The sequence below is a fragment of the Pundamilia nyererei genome, unplaced genomic scaffold, assembly GCF_000239375.1.
Source record: "Pundamilia nyererei isolate P.nyererei 1_Seehausen unplaced genomic scaffold, PunNye1.0 scaffold00028, whole genome shotgun sequence".
NCBI classification, from domain to species: Eukaryota; Metazoa; Chordata; class Actinopteri; order Cichliformes; family Cichlidae; genus Pundamilia; species Pundamilia nyererei.
The window spans coordinates 3,016,183-3,022,814 of NW_005187429.1; the positions used below are offsets into that span (position 1 = coordinate 3,016,183).

Below are 6,632 nucleotides of genomic sequence, written 5' to 3' on the forward strand. Positions count from 1 at the left end.
TATTTTTATTCAGACATCTCAGGGATTAAATATATAAACCTCTATGTAAAGTAAAGTAAGGGGTACAGTATTTCTTTTTTTACTCCTTTGGCCGACTTAAGATACAAATGGGCTGTATGCTTGCACTAACTCCATAGGACCACATGGGGTCAGCGTATGTAATTTACAGTGACCTTACTGGTTGTTGTTTTTTTTTCTTCTTTGTTTATTAACTACAGTCACTGGATAACTGGTTCTTCTTGTGAACCCTTTTACATTACACAATAAATTATGATTCAAGCTTGTGGAGAAATATTTCGATGCTCTTAAACACTAATTGAGTCATATTTAGAATTTAAAACAGGATTACTAATTGTATGTATTGCATTTCTTGAAGGGTTGGGGAAGGTGGTTGAATGAACAAAAGGGTTCTAGTTGTGTGGGCAGAATGAATGAATAGATTGCATAATGGTGTTTGGATTACATTTATCTCTCTTTTTTACGCCTCTTTTCTGTCTTTTACTTTTATCTCCATTTTTCTCTCTTTGTTGGGGTCTTTTTTTTTTTTTAACAGAAGATGGAAAAAAACCCAACTCATGTTTTCTGTCTCCAGCTACCTCCCATCCCACATTTCTCTCTTACTCCCTTTTGTACTGCAACACACATACTCCGAACAGGATTATATATTGTCTTTGAAAAGATATCTGAGTGTTTATGTCTGCATTTGTTATTGAATAAGTGTGTTGGACTTTTGCTTGCATATTTGTGTGTCTGAATGTCAACGATGACTACTATTGTTTGCGTGAGTGGGCGTGCGCAAATACATTCTTTGTATGCGTGCAACATTGAATGAGAGAGCACTTGTTCGTTTTGTGCGTGCACATCTGAATGCATGTTTGCATATTTACATATTTATGTGTCTCTATTTCCATGCATGCTTTTGTGTATGTGATCGTGTGTGTGTGTGTGTGTGTGTGTGTGTGTGTGTACTCAGTAGGATTATGCAGCAATAGAGGAGCTTAGCAGTGATTTGCCCATCCATTCCAGTCCCTCCCTAATCCTGCAAACACACACATGCATACTTCTTTGTGTGTGTGACTAGCAGGGATCTAATAGTGTGTGTGGATTAGTAGGTTTGTGAATGGGATGTGGCTTGGGCCGAAGTAGCGCACTACACTGCCAGCAAGTTAACACAGTCTGGCAGAGGGTTTGTGAGCGAGACAGAGATGAACGGGTATGGGGGGGTAAAAATGAAAGATATTTGCAGACCGTGTAAATGCCCCAAAGTTCAGAGGGCACTATTAGCATAATTATGAAATGATTACAAAAGGTTCTGAATAATAGATTACTGACAGAACATTAGTTCATAAAGTCTGTCTGGCAGACACAGTTTGTGTGTAAGAGTGTGTGACCATTAGATGGCTCTACACCTGCTCTCTCACCAGCTTGCGCACACATACACACACATAGTCACACATAGGCCCAGAGACAGATGGAAAGACATGGATAAACAAGGGAGCTGAGACTTTTGCCGACGGAGACGGGGGGGGATAGATGGGTAAAGAGAGCGTAGGATGGCGGGGGTTGCTGTTGTCATAACCACAGCGTGTGTGAAGTTTGCGTGGGCGACTGAGAGAGAGCGGCACAGAGATTCAGTGTGTGTGTGACAGGGAGAGAGAGCAGAGCAGTGTGTGATATGTATATGGGTGTGTGTGTATATATAGAAGCTTTTCATCAGTTTCCTTAGTGACTGGCTGTGACTGAGACTGTGCTCTGCAGAAAGGCAGAAGGCTGAGACAGAATAAGGCAGGTTTTGCAGTGAATTTTTCAGTGCACTTAACAATTCATTGATTCTTGATGAGAGGAGATCATTGACTGAGGTGTCATGTTATGAGTGAGTCTTGTTGAAAAGCTCAATGCGTGTGTTTTGATTCAACCTTCATTCTGGCCATTTCTAATCAAACTCACTAAGGAGTGTGGCTTGTCAGTCAGGTCTGCATTAAAGTGCTTCTTGTTGTTTAAAGTGGAAAGATTATGTCAAATTATTGTCAATCAAAGAAAAAATCTGTGTTTTTCTAAAGCTGGAGATGTGCGATGATTATGATGTCGTGTTATACACATACAGCACATTCACCATGAAGCAGTTATGTACATTTGTAGGGATTCAACAGGACACTTTTATGCTAAAGGACAATGAGAAATGGGTTTTGAGGAAGGCAAGTCGTGCCAAGATTGAGCAATAGTGATGTTTTGGAAGCGTATTGGTTTCCAATTTTCAGTCACACCCAACTGAATCAGTTGTCTTGGTTGGGGTTCAGGCTACATTTGAAACAACAGGTATCATTTATCTTTAGATTCAGCAGTTGGCGAAAAGTTTCACCAAGGCTTCAGGCGAGACGGTCCACCTGATCAAAGGAGGGAGGCGTGCAGGGCTAGACTTCGGATCGCTAAGCAAGAAACTAAAATTTCTCATTTCTTTCTGCTCATTCTCTACTCCCACTTTGTCTCGCTCTCTTTGTCTTATCCTGCTTTCACTTGTAAACAAACCCACACAAATAGGGCTGCTCGATTATGGCAAAAATGATAATCACGATTATTTTCACTGAAATTGAGCTCTCGATTATTTGACGATATTTATTTAACCCTTTAAGACCTACCATAGAACCAAATCCGCCAGAGCTTATATATATTTTTTTACATGTTGTAGTGGCATTTTTGGGAGCATTTCAAGTTGCTATACATCAATACAACTGTTATAGCCCATATTTTAATAATATGTATGCATTAAGTCCATAGTAAGTACATTAATTGCAAAAAAGTGCAATAAACTACAAAAAAATTGAAAATCGTTTTTGTTTTTTTGTTTTTACATATATTTCTACTTGGGGAAATTTAAGAGGCTTATCCCTCAAAACTTTAAATACAAAAAAGTTGCAAAAAAATAGTTTACAACAACAGGAAATTTATTTTGAGTGTCTTCATAGTTTTATTTTGGAGATACAGCAATTTTTATATACTGCAGGAAAAACAAAAAAACAATCCTATGATGCAAATTTGCAAAGAAAACAGCAGGTGCATCAAAACAAACTATTTCCAGCAGTGCAATTCGAGTTCTAAGCATCCCAGCAACTATTCAGAAAAGTATAGAGTCAAACATGACTTATAAAAACACCAGTATAGGCTTTTAAGGCCTACAAGTAAAAAACTACATTTTCCGCGAAAATGACGTCACTTCCGGTTTTGGACAGGAAATGGTGGACATGCGACAGTTCGCGTTGACGTCTGTTTCAATGTGGGAAGTGTCACGAACAGCTGATCGGATCGGCAAAGCGTGTTTCTGGAATATTATGTTTTTGTTCCTGCAAGCGCTTTTTATGCAATTTTTGCAAAGCTATATGTGGAAGGAAACCGTGACCGAGGACAAGCTGATGGCATAAGATGTAAGTACAACTCCTCCGGTTTCATATGCAAAACAAATTATTGCACTAGCTTACACAGTTCAGGTTCTACAGGGATTTAAAGGGTTAACAATAACAATGTATTGAATAATGAATTTAAAAAATAATATAAAATAGTGTGCAAATACTGATAACAGTGCAAATGTTTGCAATATAAAAAATAAATGAAAAATGTAAACATCTATGTTTAGTGAACGTTGCAGTGTTGCTCTGTGGTGCAGCTATGACACCATAGCAAAGTTTACACTCTGTGTCTACTTGATCCACGTCTGACTCCGCGAACCCATGTTTCCACACCACTGAAGTTTTTTTTTACCTCTTTTCAACCAACGGCAGTCACTCTCCTCTCCAAATAACTTCTGCTTAGCTTTCCGAGCTTCCCTTGGGTCCTCTTAATTGTTGTGATGCGTGTTCGAAATGCAGAGAGGTGTGCTCGATTTGCCACACGGAGCAGCGCGAGAGTAAAGCACGAGGGAGGGGCTAATAATCGGCTCAGTCATTTTTAATGATCGTTGAAAGCCCAGATCCTAATCGTGATTAAAATTCGATTAATTGAGCAGCCCTACACACAAATGAATTATGATTAAATGCAGAGAGGCTCCAATTAGCTGCCAAGGAGACAGACCAGTGTTGCTTTGCTGCTGAGGTCAGCTGACTTAACAATAGCACAGTCTAGTCTGGTTTTCTAGTCTGTCTTTTGCTTCACTTCTTTCCTTATTTATGCGTCTTTTCAGCCCATTCTTTAAAGCTACATGTTGACATTAAAATACTAAAATGTACTTTAATGTACTGAGACTTTATCATAGTTTGCATTGTATTTGATTTAAATGGAAAAACTAATGACTTGTTCTTCTAGTGAACTCTTCATACAGTGAATTATGATTCAAGCTTGCTGAGAAATATCTCTATGTTAGAAGGCTACAGGCTTACTAATCATATTGTATTTCTTGGGTTAGGGCAGGATGTTTAATGGACAAAATAGTCATAGTTGTGCAGTTTTTTGCTTTGCTTTTCCTCCTCAATCAGATATTTTGAGTTAATTCTTTTGAGCTTCATTTTGATGTTAAAAGACTCTTCGTTAACAACGTAATATTACGATTTTTTAGCGCATATGCAGTGCATGATTCCTTCATGATAAAATGCAGTGGTGTTGGTTACATTTCCAAAACTGCCTTCAAATTCCCCGATCTTAACATTTCTAAAGAAATGCACAATATTCAATTTCTTTAGAAATGGGTGGAATATTTTTGAAACAGGAAGGAAATTTCGCAACTTTCAGTGCCATAGCAAATCACGAACTGTGCTGTCAACATGAACGAAAGCCCAACCGTACTAGATGATGGCTTATCGGTAAGAATGCCCTATGAAAAATAAAATAAAAAGACTACAAATAAACTGTGACATTCCTGCTTTTTAAAACTCTTCACATTGAGCATTTTACTCTGTGTTTTATATGTTACCACATTCATTGCAAATATTGAAATGTCTCCTGCTGCCAGAAACTATGAATACCCAGTGTTGAACATTGGAACCCTGGAATGATATCAAGCTGACAGGAAGGCCAACTAAAACAAACAGGATGTCTTTTTAGTGCATGTTTAGACCAACTAAATCTTTCGGGAATCATTTTTCCGTAAGTTAGTTAGTCATTGCATGTGTGCGCACGTGTGTTTGTGTGTGTGTTAACATCCTATAAGAGAGTGCTCATTTCTCTTCTGTGCGTGCTACATCTCTTAGCATTGAAGAGCACATTTCATCTATATTTACTTCCAAATGGTCTTTTAACTAGGTCAGCTAACTAGCGGAAATAGACTCCTCTACAATTGTAATCAGTCATACCATCTAGTGGTCAAAACTGGGAAATGCAGGCTTGTCGAATCCGAGCATGAAACCAACTATATCTGAAAAGGGGGACGAAAAGAGGTTCTGATTTTCCTTTTGCCTCCTTGATTTAATTCACAAACCCTTACACCTTTATAAACAAGACACCTTTCCTCGGTTCCTCTCCAGCATATATCAAATATGTCTGGCGTCACCGTGATCAGATCAGATCAGCCTTATATGCAAGTCTATCGGTGTGTCTCGACGAGTTTTCCATGTGTCACTCTTTCATGCGCTCACTCTGTTTCTGTCTGCCTCCCTCTCTCTAATCTCTACTACTCACTTTCTCCCTCCCTCCGCCTTTATCTCTCCCACAGTCCCCTCTCTGCCCTTCTCACTGTAACACCCTCCCACCCAGCCTCTCTCTCTCCCTCTCCCTCCCTTTCGTTCTCTTTCTCTGCTTGTAAGCGGTCTCTGGGCGTGCAGCCAGCTGGCATGTGTGTGTTTTTTGAATGAATACCTGATGAAGTTGGACGAGCGAACTGTGGGAGGGGCCCTGTGTGTGCTTGCGTGTGTGTGTGTGTGTGTGTGTGTGTGTGTGGGGCAGACAGTGTGAGAGCTCTGGCTCGCATTCAGCCCCTTGCATAATACACGTTGGAGCTCTACATGCGGGACTCCCTCCCTGTGGGCGTGTGCTAGTGTGTGCTACCAGTTTTGTGTGTACGTTTGTGCGAGTGTGTGTGTGTGTGTGAGAGAGATCACCTGAGTGCTGTATTTCAGTGGTAGTGAGGGAGCTTCCTGCCTGCCAGATTTAGTAGAAGGTTGCTGGCTCTGTGTGTGTGTGTCTGTGGTGTCTGTTTGGGGGGAGGGGGGGGGAGAAAGGCAGATAGCAGTTTGTAGCACAAGTACACTGCTTGGGATTTACCGCCTGAGAGAGAGAGAGAGAGCGTGAGAGAGGGAGAGAGAGACTCGGGGTGCTTTACAAGGGACACAGCAGAGCAGGAGAAGGGAGCAGTTAAGGGAGCAAAGGAATGAGAGGGGGAGAGAAAGCATGCTGCAGAAGTGGGCTACTCCTGCTACCCTGGTAAGTACACTTCACACAGTTTTGCGCTCGCTCTGAATGAAGTGTGTATGGGAGCAGCAGAGTCAGCCTGTGTGTGTGTGTGTCTCAAATGCTTGTGGTGTTGTCTCACAGTATGCCTTTTGTAAATGCGTACTGCCCTAGTTTATCCTACAAACGTCGTTGCTTGTTTCTTGCATTCGTCCGTTCTCCTGAAGCTCTTCTCTTCTCTTCTCTTCTCTTCTCTTCTCTTCTCTTCTCTTCTCTTCTCTTCTCTTCTCTTCTCTTCTCTTCTCTTCTCTTCTCACATTTTT

At 40.7% G+C, this 6,632-nt stretch overlaps 1 protein-coding gene across 3 annotated transcripts in view; it reads left to right on the forward strand.

Moving 5' to 3' along the window:
* atxn1a (ataxin 1a) overlaps positions 1-6,632 on the forward strand; it is a 98,094-nt gene that overhangs the window by 75,910 nt on the left and 15,552 nt on the right. The window contains exon 1 of one of the 3 annotated variants that reach the window (XM_005728462.1): positions 6,157-6,342. The exons of the other annotated variants lie outside the window; for them this stretch is intronic. The gene's annotated coding sequence lies outside the window, so the exon portion shown is untranslated. Of the gene's footprint in view, positions 1-6,156; positions 6,343-6,632 lie in introns of those variants that run through there. 3 annotated transcript variants of the gene reach the window in all.